The 16,329-nt window shown below is 57.3% G+C and overlaps 1 long non-coding RNA gene across 1 annotated transcript; it reads left to right on the plus strand.

Annotated features, from left to right (window-relative positions):
- The first annotated feature begins 1,081 nt into the window (after window positions 1-1,081).
- Window positions 1,082-3,672, plus strand: LOC117888412. Its single transcript, XR_004648331.1, has 2 exons — window positions 1,082-1,429; window positions 2,028-3,672. It is a non-coding gene; the product is annotated as an uncharacterized LOC117888412 (long non-coding RNA).
- The last annotated feature ends 12,657 nt before the right edge of the window (window positions 3,673-16,329 follow it).

A 16,329-nucleotide genomic window follows, 5' to 3' on the forward strand; every position in this document is an offset into this window, starting at 1 on the left:
CAGGGTCCGGAGGCATAGGGGCTGCCCAAAGCCCGAGCGCTACCGGCTTCACGGTTTGCTGGGCAGCCTCCAGACCCTGCGCCCCCGGCTGGGCGCTTCCCCTCCCAGGCACCAGCTGCGCTGGGGAAGCGCCGGCTGGGGGCGCAGGGTCTGGGGGCTGCCCGGGAAACCGTGATGCTGGTAGCACTGGGGCAGCCCTTTCCCCCTGGCTGGGAGTGGGAGGGAGGAGGGGGCGGAGTTAGGGTGGGGGAAGGGGCGGGGTTGGGGCGGGGCTAGGGGTGGGGAAATGGGCGGGGCCATGGCCCGTGGAGGGTCCTCTTTTTTTATTTATGAGATATGGTAACCCTAGGGGAGGGGCCGTGCTGCAGCCGGGGGGGCCCTCCGGGCAGAAGGCATCTTGCTTCAGATCCCCATGTGCATCAGGTGAAGGTGGCTGCCCCCGGGGCAGGCGTGGCCTGTTCTCTGTGGGAGCAAAGCCCATGTTGGAGCCCCTGGGTCTCTCTCTGTTGAGAGCCATTGGCTGGGGACATGATTCCTCACTGCTCCATGGGGTGCTCCAGCCAGAGGGGGGCCACGCAGAGACAAAGGGTTCCCTTCCCCTCCTGCAGGAAGCCGGCTCAGTGCTCCAAGCCGCCGCCGGCCGGGAGAGGCTGGGGCCGTGGGGGGCGCCGGGGTCTCCCACCCCACCCAGCTGCCTCAAGGCAGCGCCTCTGCCTTCAGTGCTAAATGACCTGGAGTACGTCAGAGAGCACGGGGCGAGTCTGGGAAATGGAGACCGAGGGGAAGGGGAGGGGCTGTGATGAGGGAGGGGCCTAGTGGTTAAAGCAGGGGTTGGGTGCCTGGACTGAAGTCTATCCTCAGCTCTAGGAGCGGAGTGGGGTCACATGGTTAGAGCAGGGGGCCAGGACTCCTGGGTTCTATCCCTAGCTCTGGGAGGGGAGTGGGATCTAGTGGTTAGAGCAGGGGGCCAGGACTCCTGGGTTCTATCCCTAGCTCTGGGAGGGGAGTGGGATCTAGTGGTTAGAGCAGGGGGCCAGGACTCCTGGGTTCAATCCCTAGGTCTGGGAGGGGAGTGGGGTCTAGTGGTTAGAGCAGGGGGTTGGGAGCCAGGACAGCTGGAGGCTGTTCCCACCTCTGCCGCTGACTTGCTGTGGTCCAGAGCCCAGGTGTCCCGTTTCCCCGGCACCCTGGGAATACATGTGTCAGCAGGGAACAGGACTCTCCCAGTCAGCGTCTCCGATAGCCCTGGTAATTGCTGGCTGAAGAGTGGCGCTGGCTGGGACGGGGACACGCCGGGGGGGACCCAGCTGGGCAGCCCAGAGGAGACGACCCTGCAGCTTTCTCCTCTCCCGGCAGGCTCCTCGAGCGGATGCCGGGCGCAGGAAACGCCTGGCCAGCACCCCCACCGCGAGCAAGCGAGCGGATAAAGGTGAGCTGGTTAGGAAGAGGGCTGTGCTGCAGTGTGGGCCCAGCAGGGGGCGCTCTCCCCTTGCAGTCAGTGTTGACCCCAGTGCCCTGTCATGGCATGTCATCTGGATGCCTCATGTCACTCAGTTTGTCCCCACCACGGTTACTGAGGCCTCTGGCCCTTTTCCCATGAGCCGGGCTCCTAACCCCCATGTGCTGCCAAATTCCATTTGCCCTGGAGCGTCGCTGCACAAGCTACTTTCACTCTCACCCCCGATATAAACAGCTGCCACGCTCCGCCCCAGAGGTGGCTGCATTTCAGCCCCAGGCAAATCCTCCAGGAGCAGCCCAAGGTTCTCTGCAGATTATGGTTTCTTCGATCCCTGCTCACGTGCCCTGTCTTCCCCCCCAACCTCTCCTCCCTCAGAAGTTCCCTCTGCCCGGCCTTGAGCCCTCTGATCCTGCTCACAGGGCTGGAGAGAGATCCCCTATTGAGCAGTTCCCCACTCCTGTGGCTGTGACGCTCGTGGTCCCAGCTGGCCCGGGGACCGGGGACTAGAGTGCAGGGCTGGCCTGGCGATCGCAGGGCCCAGCCGACGAATGCTCGTCTCCTCCGACAGAGAACCTGTACGATGAGCCATCGGCTGACCTGTCCGAGATCGACGCCCGGCTGCAGGCCTTGCAGGAGTACATGAACAACCTGGACACCAGGACGTAGCCAGCGGAGTGTGGGAGTGGGAGGGCTGGCACGTGGCCCAGGCTCGGAGCCCTCCACGCTGCTCGCAGGGGGACCTGGAGAGGTGGGCCAAGCGACCAGGCCTTGGAGCCCTCCCTGCCGCTCCCATGGGGCCAAGCCAAGACCTCTCTCCCCCACAGGGACTGTTTGCCCTGCTGTCTCTGGGCTCTACTCCAGGCTGGACAATAGAAGATTAGCAAGGTGGATCTTTGGGAGAGGGGGCTCAGGATCTTCGTCCCCCCCCTAGCTTGTTCCCATCAGAAATCCCCACCTCCACGGGCTGGACAGAAGGCAGGTGGCTTTGTAGTTGTACCCAAGTGCCCAGGAGCAAAGGATCATGGGACATTTCCTCCTGGGAGTGACTCCCTTCACATTGGTGGCAGCTAGGGGGCGCCTGCCCCACTTTGGCTTGTGGATTTCTGACCCCTCTGGGAAGGGGGGCGGGGCCCTGTGGAGTGGAGGGTCCTATGGAGAACTCTGAGCTCAACAGGCAGATGGGACCCTCTTCCAGCCCCCCCTTTTCTCTCCTGTTTAGCTCAGTTTTACCAGCCTGGGCCAGCCTTGGCCTCTCAACACGGAGCTGGGCTGAGAGGATCCTCCGGGCCCCCTCGACCCGCCCTTGGGCTGCTGAAACCCCCGGGCGGATCTCAGCCCTTCACAGCTGCAGCCTCGGCGCCTGACCATCCCCCACGGGCAGCTTCCCGGCTGTTCCAACCGCACAGCAGAGCCCCCGGGAGGCTGGAATCCTGCGATCCGTGGGGAGGGGGCAGCCTCTTAACACGGAGGCCAAGCCAGCTCACGACAGGGGCTACCCCAGAAGCTGTGGCATGGTCCGATCTTGCCAAGCCCTCTCCCTGCACCAGCCGCTCCCAGTTAACCACGTCCCACCGGGGCGGGATGCCTTGCGGCCAGTTTGCCTGCCTGGGCGGGCAGCTGCCCTGCGCTCAATCCCCTGGTCAGAGCACCCCGGAGGGACACGGCAGGGAAAGGCACCAACCTCTGGCTCGTGCCTGGAGGCAGTGAAACGAGCGAGCTGTTCAGTCTCTGGCCGTTCCAGTGGCTTGAACGGCTTTTAACGCTGGTGCGCGAAATCTCCCGCGTCTCGGCGGCTGAGGGAGCGTTCCCTGCGCTCCCCCTCATCTGCTTTCATTGCAGCACACGGGGCTTCGGGAGACCTTTGGCCATTAGTCCCTCAGCTGCTCTAAGCCCCCTGCCTGATTCATTGGCCTGGAGAAGCCTCAGACCAGCTCAGCAACTGGGCATTCAGCTGTTAGAGCTAAAAGGCCCATGGCCAGAGTCTCCCTCAGCAGCCCTGTCTGCTATGGGATCTGGTCCCTTCGCTCCAAGGTCAAGCCAGTAGCTACATCCACAGTGCTGGCCCCTGAGCGGTATCTGGTTCCTCTCAGTGCCCCGGTGGGCGGCAGGTGTTTGTGCTGTGATCCTGTGTGCGCCCCATCCCCCCACGTGCTGTTCTCTGCTATGTTGTGTGATGATCCCTGTTGTAAATAAACCTTTCTAACTTCCTGCCGGCTGCTGATCCCCTCCCATGCCTCCGCTCCGCCCTGCGCCAGCGAGGGCGGGGGTGGAACTTGGCTCATGCCACCAAAGCCCCGTCCCTTGAGCCAAAGGAGAATCGCCATCGGCTGGGAACAGTAGAGGGGATGTGACACACAGCAGGCTAGTTCTCGTTCCGCTTAACCGTCTGCAGAGAAGGTGAGGGCTAGTGAAAGTTAAAGGCTTGGAGCCCAAAGCACAGTGAGCCTTCAGCCTGTCCTGTGGGAGTGGGAGTCAGCCCCCGGGGCTGTGGTTTTGTGACAGGGATGCAGGCTTGGAACCACCATCCTCTAGCGTGGCTCCATGTTACTGAGAAACCTGCCGCCTAGCGAGACACCCAAGAAGCTCGATCTATTTAGTTTAGCCAGGGGAAGGGTTGGCCTTGGAGGTGACTTGGTTTCCCAGTTTGTCTGCACTCCATGGGGAGAAGATTTCTGAGAGTAGACGGCTCCTCAACCCAGCGGACAAAGGCAAAATGGGATCCAATGATGGGAGTTGACACAAGACAAATTCCCAGGGGACATTTTTAATAATGAGGGTGATTAACCATTGGAGCAATTCCTCTGGGGGCGGGGAGGGGGAATTTCTCCATCACTTGGATTCTCTCCATCATGACCGAGCACGTCTCAAGTTCTGCCCTAGCTCAACCACCAGCTATGGGCTGGCTGCTGGAATGGCTGGGTTGGGGTTCTCCGGCCTGGGGTCTGCAGGAGCTCAGACTGGGTGATCACCGGGTTTCTTTCTGGCCGTGGTCTGTCCCCTCCTATATTTCAAATACCGCAGAGCAGCAGTGGCTAGAGATGGCCAAGTGGGGCTGGGCCTGAGAAGGCAGTGGGGTGTGGCTGACGAGTGGGGTCGGGGCGGGGATTCCATTCAGGTCAAGCAACATGTTGTTCATTTAATTACTTTGAAAATTATTTATGCTTACCCATGCTACAGGACTCTACATTTACAAAACGCTTCCCAGACACTGATTAATCCTCATGACCGCTGTGTTGGGGGTGGCACTTTGCAGACGGGGAGGCAAGGATGCCCCTGGTTTAGATTTTTTTCTGATAAATTCACTTAAATGCAAAGTCAGTTTGAACCCAAAAAAGGAACTTTTCACCAGGAGAACGCTGCTGTGGGATGCTCTGAGAATTGTGAAGTATTTTTCACAAGAAGTTTGGAGACAAAATTGGTCCTAACCAGAGACACCGAGATTGGGGGCGTACAGAGCCGTTTAAAGGTAAAGATCTCTCTCTCCTTGCACGATGCAGGGCGTCAGCCCCTGTCACCGGACCAATTACTAACCAGGATGATGCCATCCTACCTCTTTAAACTCCCCTGGCAGCTTCAGATCTGGTATTCTTCACTTCCTGTCCTAAACTGCGGTGCTACGTGCTTGTTATATACCTGCCTTGTCCCACCTTAGAGTTGGCTGCATTTTGGTGCTGGGTCGCAGTGACTCCTGATTATTGAAGGCCGTACAGGCAGGAGATTTTGCAAAGCCTTTTCTAATAAAAGGTACTAAGTGAAGGGGCTGTGGGAGCAGCGTGTCGGGGCTGCGAGATCTAATGGGTTTTAGAGTCTAAACCTGGCTTACGGCTGGGCTTGGAAGGGTTAGATTTTTATCAGTAATGTCAGGAAGCGTCGATTTCCGCGTACCCACGAAAAACCATTTGCACGGATGAAAATTGAAGTTTAAAGGCAACTCAAGAAAAAATCTGCTTGAGAACATGAGTCCCACCTTAACGTGCTAAAACACGCTGTCATGCCCGTGTTAGCGGGATGCCATTTAGGTCGATTTAACTTCTTGAATCTCAGCATCTACCGTCGTTCAATCCGACAGTCCCCCCATAACGTCCTGCAACTGCACTTTTCAATTGATCCAGATCTTTAAAAATGCTTAAATCTGTCTGATCTGTTCAAGTTACTTAGAAAAGGGAATTTTGACAAGCCGTTTCTAACAGATCTAGAGCCACCAGGCTTCACCGCAGTAATAAACACTGCGCCTCTCCAAGGTGCTGCTGAGAACACACGCAGAGAAACCGACGGGGCGTGCAAGGCCCAAGCAGCATCTGCACTAACAATTTTAGGATAATCTTCCACCATCCTTCTGGCACGGAGGTGTCCATGTGACGTGCAGTCTGGATCCAGCCCCAGGGCTGGTGTGACATAGAATCTTGGCTTGCACTGCAAAGAGGAAGTTTCCTACCTTCAGAGTTGCAAAGAAAACCTTCCAACCCTGGCCTGCTGTGAGCGACACAACGACACTGCCTGAGTCTGCAGCCAGCCTGAGCCCGTCGCTCTGAGAAGGGGGAGCTGCCCTGGGTGTGACCGACACTGATTGAGTCTGCAGAGGGCCTGAGGGCTGCTCTACACTAGAAAGGTGGGTCGACCCAGCTGCGTCGGTCAAGGGTGTGAAAAACTCATACCCTTGAGTGCTGTAGTTAAACTGCCCTAAGCCCCAGTGTAGACAGCGCTAGGTTGATGAAAGAATTCTTCTGTTAACCCAGGTAGTGCCTCTGGGAGAGGTGGATTCAGTCCAGCGATGGAAGAAGATCTGGCAAGGTCAGAAATGAGCCTTGGGCCAGAGGGCCAGACAGCACTGATGTCAAAACAACTGGCCCTGCTGAGGATCTCCTAGCACTTCTCAGTGACGGCCAGGGTCACTATCCCCATTTTACAGATGGAGAGGGTGAGGCACAGAGGGGGAAGGGACTGGCTCAAGGATACCCAACAGGTGCATAAACCTTATTAATTAAATTATAGTAGCACCTGGAGGCCCCAATTGACATGAGGGCCCTGTCGCGCCGGGCGCTGCCCAGATACACAGTGACCGAGATCAGGGCCCCATCGTGCCAGGTGCTGCCCAGATACACAGTGACCGAGATCAGGGCCCCGACGCGCTGGGCGCTGCCCAGACACACAGCAACCGAGATCAGGACCCCGTTGCGCTGGGCACTGCCCAGACACGCAGGCCTGGTCTACACTACAGGCAGGTCTATGTAAGGCAGCATATGTCAACCTAACCCCGTAAGCGTTTGCACTAAAATGTAGCTCCCACCGATGAAGCCCACTATGGACTTAATAATGCCAGAGGGGGCCAGGGTGGGAATGGGGTCAGTTCCATTGAGAGCCTCATGTGGCCAGACAGAGCCATCCCTGGACAGCGTGATGGAGAAAGGAGCCGGTGTCCTGGTTTCATACAGGGAACCCTCACCCGGTGCTGAGATACAGCCGCCTCTGGGGTGGGGCATAGAGCCCCTCCTGATACCCTTCAATTTTCTCTGTACAGTGCTAATTTGATCCCAAACACTTGTTCTTATTCTTCTCCCTGCTCTACAGAGACACCAGCTCAGTGATGGGCTGCGTAGGAACCAACATTACAAGGAAGTCCCTTGCTGCTTCTATAGGAATTAGCCCGTTTAAAATATGGGCAGATTTTCGTCTTAGTCCCAGCACCCCTGAGCCAGCCAGACCCCCATTGTGGGGCTGGATCAGAGCCAGCGCCCCCTAGAGGGGAAAGGCCCCATGTCCCATTCTCTAATCCTCTAACTAAGTAAAATTCTACCAAAATATAATCCCTCAAACCCCAGTGCAGCCGAAGTACAAACAAAACCTTTATTCACAACCGGAAAGAACTCAACAGTTGTCAACGGTTCTCAGTTACATTAAATAACAGTTATTATGAAGCCTCCTCAGCACATAGGGACCCAGCCGATGTTCACATCCAGGGGGTCCCATTCTGGTCCCCATCTCCCATCCTGAGGGATCCGACACTGGTCCCCTTTCAAGACAAAACACCCAATTCAACTCTTGGGCTTTCACTCTGAAGAGTTGAGGCTGTTTCTTGTGGTTTGCCTCATGCACAATCCCAATGCTTCAGACACTGTAACCAAAGGGTAACGCTTCGCTCCGTGGATTTCAAAGGACCAGGTTTCCTGATGAACCGGAAGGCATCTTTTGCCTCTGTTAAAAATAACCCCCCAATGCCATAACCCAACAGTAACGCTCCCTCGTGTTCATACACAGGGATCTTTGATGCATCATTCATTGTGGTCAGGTGCCACTGCTGGAATATATATTCACATATGCAATATAATTTCCCTCCACTATACAGAGAGTTAAACAGCGAGTCTGACTTATTGCTAAAGGTGCACATATCACACACACCACATAATTTCTCTGTGCTAGATATTAAAATGGCAAATTTGATTGCAGGGCTACAATGTCGTGGTATAATATGCAAATAATATATGCAATAGGGCAAGTTTTTATCTCCACATAGCACAAAAATTATATTGCATACATGTTGAGATCACAGCAATATAATTTCTGTGCTATATGGCTCATATATGTGATATCATGTATATGCTAGATGGAATAAAGTGGTGAATTTCTATGAATGCAGCTATATGTCATATGCAATAAGTTGTATTGAAATTTTAACTTCTACATAGCACTAGATATAGTTCTACGTGCAATATAATTGCTCTGGGATACATATGCAATAATGCAAAAAATAAATAAATATGCAATAATTAAAATATGCAACCATTCAAATTCACTATTTTAATCTCTACACATGGCACAGAAATTATTTGGGGTGGAATTATTTTGCATATAGATACAGCACAGAAAAATTATATTGCTGTTATGTGTGTGTGTATAATATATATATAATCTATATCATATGCAATATAATGTCTGGGCTATATAGATTAAACTGGCAAATTTCTATTATTACATCTGTATGTTACATATGCAACTAATCGTATTGACATTTTAACCTCTGTATAGCACAAAGATATAGTTCTATGTACAATAACATTTCCCTGGAATGGGCGATTTGAATGATTGATGTGCCATAAATGTAATAAGTCAAATTCTCCATTTTTTCCCTTTGTAGTGCACAGAAGTTACAGTGCAGATACAACATATACAGCATATGCGATAAGTTAAATTCACTTTTTAAATCTCCATCCAGTCGAGAGAAATTGTATTGCATGTCTAACATCTATATTTTAGCAATCAGTCAAACCCTCCACTTCACTCTCTGATTTCTGGTGTAGTTAGCAGGTTCAATCTCACCCATGTAATCAGTACAGAGAGCTGAGTTCAAACTGTTAAATCACCCCAGATACAAGCATTGCCAGACAAAGAAACGTTTCAACTTGTTCAAACAACTCAAAATCCAACGGTCTTTGCAAACACAACTTAACACTGTCAGGTGCGCAACTCTAGTAAGACTTCAAAACAGCCTGGTTCTTTGGGTGTTTTCTTAAACTTAGAAAGAAAACCACAAATCTTGAAAAATTCCAAATGTGATGATACAAAATCAGAGATGGGGAGGGGAGTTGGTAAAAATACATGGGATATTTAGGGTGTTTTTAAACCTAGGACTAATCCCCAGACCTCCAAGGTTAAAAATTTAGACCCTGATCTTGAAAAATTAGGCAATAGTTAACTTGAGTGCCCTGGGTAACACATCCACTAAGCACACGCATAAGTATTTGCCATTTGGGGGATTTATGGAGCCATAAACCACATCGTTAATTTGCAGAATACGGGGCACTCATCTGAGCTTCATTGTCTAACCTGGACATAAAAGCAAACCTTCGAGTTACTAACTAAATGATACAAACCCCCCATGATCTGGCACTCCGCTGGGGGAGAAGATATGGGATTTGGGTTTGGTGTTTAGTTTTTTTTAAACCAAATCTCGGAATGTAACCAATTAAGAGAGACGAACAAAACAGAAATTCTGGATCTCGTTTTTGTTTTTTAGGCAAGTCCCGGTTTTAAACCTAGTTCAACATCAAAATCCTTGGACAGAGAAAGACAGGGGTTGGGAATGGAGGATCATGGGTAGAAGGCAAGGAATGGATGGAGGATGAGAAAGAACTTGGTTATGAACAAACCAACCCTTGGCTGAAATTGTCCCCAGCCCAGTGCTGGGGCCTTTGGGCTGAGCCCAGCAGGCTGGTAGAGCTGTCAATGGAGGTTCAGTTTAACAGGAGAACCACAAGATCCCAACTTGGGAACAGACCCGAGCCTTTCCACAGCCCAGGGCTCACGATCTGTCCTCGTTCTCCACGGCGGAGCAGGCGGGGTCTACACTCCTGGCTGTGAAATCACCAAGCTTGGCAGACACCTGGCCACATTGGCCTCCTCCTTCCGGGGGACGTGTCCCACTTTCGGCAGCATCCCCGTGGGGCTGTCTCTCCTGGCATGGATCTGAGATGGTGCTGGACTCCCTTGGCAGGTCAGTGAAGAGGTTCTGGAGATAGCTGGAGAAGCTGCTGTCCTTGCTAGGTGGTAGGGGGGTTGTCTTCTCCTGGAGGGAGGCTGTTTGAGCCTTCGAGGCCACCTCTGGAAGAGGGGGAACCGCTGGCGCTGATTTGGGAGGCTCTCTGGACTTTTCATACTCCTTTTCCCAGTCTTCTCCTCCTTGGGAAGCTGGGAGGTTGGGTTGGGAAGACGTGGCTTCCTCCAAGACACTCCCTTGGGCAGCGGACCCCTTGTAATCCTCCTCCCAATCTTCCCTAGCGGCTTTGGCTGGCTCCATTTCCTCTGCTCCAGAGCCCCGTCTCTGCGGCCATCCGCTAGACCATCTCTTGGACTCTGGGGTGCCCCACGGGCGGCCATCTTGGTTCCGCTTCCGGGGTGCATAAGCTGAGTCTTGGGCTCTTCCTGGGCCATTGCGTGAACCCCCAAGACCTGCCTTCCATGGGGCGGAGTCCACCTCGCCCCGCGGCTTCCCACCCCCCCAGGGTCGATTGAAATCTTTCTGCCCACCAGCTCTCCGATTCTCACCCCAGCCCCTTGGCGACGCAGACCCACGCTGATCCCATCTTGGAGAGCAGTTCTGCCCATCGGCACGGCCCCTGGACGCCTCTTGGGAACAGCTAATGCTGCTCTGCCCCATGGCGCCACCCCCACAGCACCCCACCCAAGCCTGCCGGGCGCCATTGGGCTGCGGGGGGTTGGCACACGCCGGCTGGGGGCTGCAACAGTAGTGTGGGTGGCACCTGCTGCCTAGTACAAGTGGCGTAGGGCCACCGTGGCCTGTGGCCAATGGCCCTTGGCAGCCAGAGAGGGGCGTCTGGGTCCTGGCCATGCAGGCCCCCAGGAGGGCGCTGTTGAGTAGGTAGGAGAGGGCATCCAGACGGACAGGGACTGTGATGGAGGAGAGGCCCCCGGTGGATGGGTGATCCAGGGTCCAAGCTGTGTCAGAGATGGGGCTGGGGTAGGAGGGCACAATGGGCAGCGTCTCCAGCATGGCCTGGTTCGAGGCGGGTGGCCCTGTGGGGCTGGGCTCTCTGGGCTTGAGGGAGCTGTGGGGGGAACAGAAAAGAGAGTCAGAGACAGAGACAGAGAGACCACCCTGTCCAACAGGAGATGGGAATTCTGGAGGGGGGGTCTGTAGAGAAAGGGGCAGTGGTCTGTATGGGGGTTCGTGAGGCATATGAATTTTGGGGGACTCTATCTGTGGGGTGAGCAGAGGGTCCAAGTATGTGTAGGATTTGGGTGGGTTGTGGGGATAGGATGGCGTTTCCCTGTGGGGACCGGAGGGGGGTTCCTGGCTAAGGGGGATGGCAGATGGGGTGTTTGTGGAGGAGGTGGCCTGGCTGGGTGGGTCTGGAGGAGGGACGTCTATGAAGCTGGAAGGGGGGGTTCCCATGTGGGGCAGTGGAGTGGGGATCTATGGGGCTGGATGGGGGTTCCGATGGGGGGCAGGAAGATCTCTGGGGATGGAGGGGAGGGGAGGGAAGGGTCCCATGGGGGGGGTCTATGGGGCTGGAAGTGGGTTCCCATGGGGGGCAGGTGGTCCATGGTTGGGAAGTCTATGGGGTGGAGGGGGGGTCCCATGCAGGGCAGGGAGTCCCTGGCTGGGTGTCTATGGGGCTGGAGAGGGGATCCCATTGGGAGGTCTATAAGGCTGAAAGCAGGTTCCCATGGGGGTCGGGTGGTCTATGGTTGGGGGGGGTCTATGTGGTGGAGGAGAGGGTCCCGTTGGGGACTGGGGAGTCTATGGGATTGAGGGGGGGGTTCCCATCAGGGACTGGAGGTTTATTGGGTGCAGGGGGGGTCCCACGGGTGACTGTGGGGTTTATGGGGTGGAGGGGGGGTCCCATGGAGGGGTCTATGGGGTGGAGGGGGGTCCCATGTAGGGCAGGGACTCCCTGGTTGGGGGTCTATGTGGTGGAGGGGGTCCTGTTGGGGACTGGGGGGGTCTATGGGGTGGAGGGGGGTCCTATGAGGGAGTGGAGGTTTACTGGGTGCAGGGGGGTCCCATGGGTGACTGTGGGGTTTATGGGGTGGAGGGGGACAAATGGAGGGGTCTATGGGGTGGAGGGGGGTCCCATGTAGGGCAGGGACTCCCTGGTTGGGGGTCTATGTGGTGGAGGAGGGGGTCATGTTGGGGACTGGGGGGTCTATGGGGTGGAGGGGGATCCTACGAGGGAGTGGAGGTTTACTGGGTGCAGGGGGGTCCCATGGGTGACTGTGGGGTTTATGGGGCGGAGGGGGTCCCATAGGGGAGTTTGGGGGGCCTATGGGCTGGAGGGCAGCGCCCCGCCCCTCACCCCGCGCTCTGGGCGGCCCCGCTCGGCCTCTCCATGACCGGTGATGTCGCGGCTCCGCACGCAGCAGAAACGCACTCAGAGGCCGGGCCGGCTTGCGATACGGCGGGGCCGGGACTGGGGGCGTAGTCTCGGTAGGAAGAAAAGAGGCGGGGCTTTGAGCGAGATGGGGCGGGGCTTAGAGAAGAGAGGGCGGGGTTTCTTGGGGAAGGGGCGGGGTCTTTGTAGGAAGGGGCAAAGCCTGACAATGAGGGGGAGGGACATAGGTGGGAGCAGACTATGGCTCTCCGGTATGTGGGCGGGGGCTATGCATATCTGGGGCGGGGCTTATACAGATGGGGTGGGGCCTCTAGCTACGCTGGGGAACCGGTCCCCGCACAGTACATGGGGGTCAGGCTCTGGCTGCTCCACCGGCAGCTGCTCCAGCCCCTTGGATAGTCCCCTGGCCCAGCCCCCCCGGTACCCGCCCAGCAGCAGCCATGCCCCTAGTCACTGTACCAGGGCTAGTGCGGGGCAGGACTTATCTGGCTTTTTAGGGGGCAGGGGGAAGGCCAGGATCAGGCCCCCTGGAGTGTGGGGAGAAGGATCGGGACCCCCGGGGAGGGGACTCGAGCCTTGGGCAGGGGTTAAGCCCTTACCTCACAAGAGTGGGGGGTCCAGCATGCAGCAAAGTGGGGCCAGGCTGGAGTGGGGGGTAATTGCACCCCAGTCGCCCCAGCGGAGGGGCGGTGCCCCCCCCGGGGGAATCTCACCCAGAATCCACCTCTTCCCCCCCACACATACAGCCAGGGGTTTCTGGGACACAGGGCAGGGAGGGTTCAAGGGGTCCCACAGCGCCTCCTTCCAGGGGCGCGCCCCTCAGTGCTGGGATTAGCTGTCAGAGGGGAAGAGGAGACCAGGGGCTCGCCCACCAAGCCCCCCAGAAAAACATTCTTGGCTGCCGCCTCCCCGCACTGTCCAGCAGAGGGCGGCAGAGAGCAGCGCTGATTTTTCAATGAAGCCCGGAGGTGAAGGGCTGGGTGCTCACCCTGATGGGACATTGTCAGGGCCTCCCAGAGGATTCAGGGGGACTGGGGCAAAGCAATTTCTGGGGCCCCTTCCATAAAAAAAAATTGCAATACTATAGAATACTATATTCTCATGGGGGCCCCTACGGGGCTCGGGGCCTGGGGCAAATTGCCCCACTTGCCTCCCCACCCCCTGGGCGGCCCTGCATTATGTTTGCCGAGGTGGGGTGGGGGGTCCTGGGGCAGGGCCGGGAAGCCAGGCAGAGATAACACATTGTTGGTAAATGGGCAAAGACGATGTCTCTGATCGGTGTGTGTGCTTTAAGGAGTGTGGAAAAGCCACTGGTTCTCCTGCTTTTCGAACGAGCCGGAGCTGGGCTGTGTGTGTCCAGGGCCGGCTCTGTTTTTTTTGCCGCCCCAGGGGTGGGGGGAGGGCGGCCGGAGCCCTGGGAGGAGGGCGGTGAGCCCCGGCGGGAGCTCCGCTCTCCCCCCTGCGGCCGGGAGGAGGGCGCCGAGGGGGAGGGCGGCCGGAGCCCTGGGAGGAGGGCGGTGAGCCCCGGCGGGAGCTCCGCTCTGCCCCCGGCGGCCAGAGCGCAGGGGGCAGGGCGGCGAGAGGGCGGCGAGCCCCAGCCAGGGCTCGCTGCTCTCCCCCGGCGGCCGGGGGGAGGGCGCCAGGGGGGAGGGCGGCGAGCCCGGCTGTGGCCCTGCTCTCCCCGGGGCTGGAGTGTCGTGCCGCCCCCCTCCAGGTGCCGCCCCAAGCACAAGCTTGGTGGGCTGGTGCCTGGAGCCAGCCCTGTGTGTGTCAACGACAAAGCTGCCAAATCCAGGATCGGGTCCAGCTGCGACTCCGAGCTCTTTGAATCCCGGAACTCCGGCTTTGGGGCTCGATACTCGCCAGTTCCTCCATCTCTCCCCTGGAGGGTCTCCAGCGGCTCGGCGGCGCAGCATCTGCCATGGGTCGTCTGCAATGGAGCAACGTCATCTCAGCACGACGGCCAAGCGGAGGATCTTACTAGAGCTGTGTCCTCCCCGTACCGCTGTACGGCTGCGAAACACGGCCCTGCCGCCGCTCAGACTGGGCACAAAATGCCAACGTCGTATACCGTAAAGTCGAACGACTTCATTCATAACGCAGGTGTTTATGGTCGCTCCGGTCTACAGACAGACGGCGTCTTATGCTTTTCGGCCGTGTCGTGAGAATGCCACAAGACGTTCCAGCAAACGCCGTTCTCTGGGTGGCTTGTACCATCCGGGATAAAATCCCACCAACCAAGGCGTGGCGGTGGCCCAGAGGCAGACCCCCTAGTACATGGGAGCATCAACTCTGTTCCGCTGTTGGACTCTCAGGCTGTCACGGGTGGCGGGTATCGAAGGCAGGGGAAGGCTGAACCTCCCCAAAACTGCCTTGCATGACCCCGCCCATGCCCTGCCCCCAGGCTCCTTTCTGCTTCCCAGTGCTGCGCTGCGGGGGAGGGGGGGCTCTTCCCCCATGGCTGGGGCTAATGAGGGCTGGCCTGTGCTCCGGGGCTGGAGGCCGCTCTGCCTGCCGGGGAGAGCGGGCGTCAACCGCCCGGCGCCCTGGGGCTGGAGGAGCAGGACTGCAACCACCCGTCTGGCACGCAGGGGGGTGCACCACCCATCGGGTGCTCCAGGGCTGGGGGAGGAGGGCTATGCCGCCCACCCAGTGCGCTGTGGTGGGAGCCAGGTGTCCTGGGCCTGAGAGGGGGCCTCTGGGCTTCAGCGGGAGGGACAGGGCCTTGGGCAGAAGTGGCAGGCCAGGGGCTAGCCTCCCCGAGTCTGCTTTTTTTTTTTTTTAATAGAATATCAGGATTAGAAGGGACCTCAGGAGGTCATCTAGTCCAACCCCCCCTGCTCAAAGCAGGACTAATCCCCAGACAGATTTTTACCCCAGTTCCCTAAATGGCCCCCTCAAGGATTGAACTCACAACCCTGGGTTTAGCAGGCCAATGCTCAAACCACGGAGCTATCCCTCCCTCCATGCAGGCTGTCAAGCCCTTGTGGCCCCGCAGGAACAGACCAAATGGCGAACAATCGCTATGGCCGACCGCTCGGCTAAGTGCTGAAGTAAGTTGCTTGGGTCGCACTCGCTGCATTTTTCTTTGTCTTAAAACCATGCTGTGGGATATTGGCGGTGGCTGTATAGTCTTGCTAGGAAGGAAGCAAACCATCCATCCGGTGCCTGGGTGAGCGGCTGGTATGGATAAGGCATTGCTATGTGTATGTTCAGTTACAGAGACTGTATGGCTGGTGTCTCCGTGAGTTGCTAGCCATTGCTCCCCCAGGAAAGGAGATAGGCTTGTCCTGGCTACCAGTCACTGTTGCAGCATGCCGAGTGGTGCCTGAGGGCCTGGTTCCATCTGCTGAGGCCGTATGTGGGTTTAGAATGTGTTACAAGTCGCCGTCTAGTGGCTGGGCCACATGGGGATAACAGCCTACTACTGTGACAGCTATTGGAGATGCACTTCCAGCGCTGCAGGTCCCGGGTTGGATCCCCGCTGACTGTCCGTGTATCTGTCTGGCTGCAGGAGTGCCGGTGCTGCACCTCATCGCCACCCCCTTCCCGTGGGTCTGGCACACGATGGAGGACACGGAGCAGAACCTGCACCCCCCGACCGTGGAGAACCTCTGCAAGATCCTGGCTGCCTTCCTGGCCGAGTACCTGTGGCTGTGACTGCTCAGAGCCTCCCCTGGCGAGGGGACCAACCTCTCCCTGGGCCTCGCGGGATCCTTCGCCCCTCCTGGGCCGAGCTCCATGGGGCCAGTGGCCAAAACACCCCAGGGACCAGGCAAGGCGGCTTGGGGGGCCCGGGGTGTCGCAGCCCCGCAGGGGCCGGGGAAGCTGTTACGATGGTGGCGTCTCAGAGAGGACGGGAAGGGAGATTTTGCTGAGACTCTACCTGGGCCAGGGTCGGGGGCTGCAGCGGGGCTGGGGACGGCCCTCTTACTTTAGCCCCTGGAGGTCTCACTCTCTGAAGAGCCTGAGGGCCTGGGCTGGGCCTTCCCTTGTGGGCTTTCCCCCATTCTCTGGAGCTCC

The sequence above is a fragment of the Trachemys scripta genome, chromosome 16 (genome assembly GCF_013100865.1).
Source record: "Trachemys scripta elegans isolate TJP31775 chromosome 16, CAS_Tse_1.0, whole genome shotgun sequence".
NCBI classification, from domain to species: Eukaryota; Metazoa; Chordata; order Testudines; family Emydidae; genus Trachemys; species Trachemys scripta.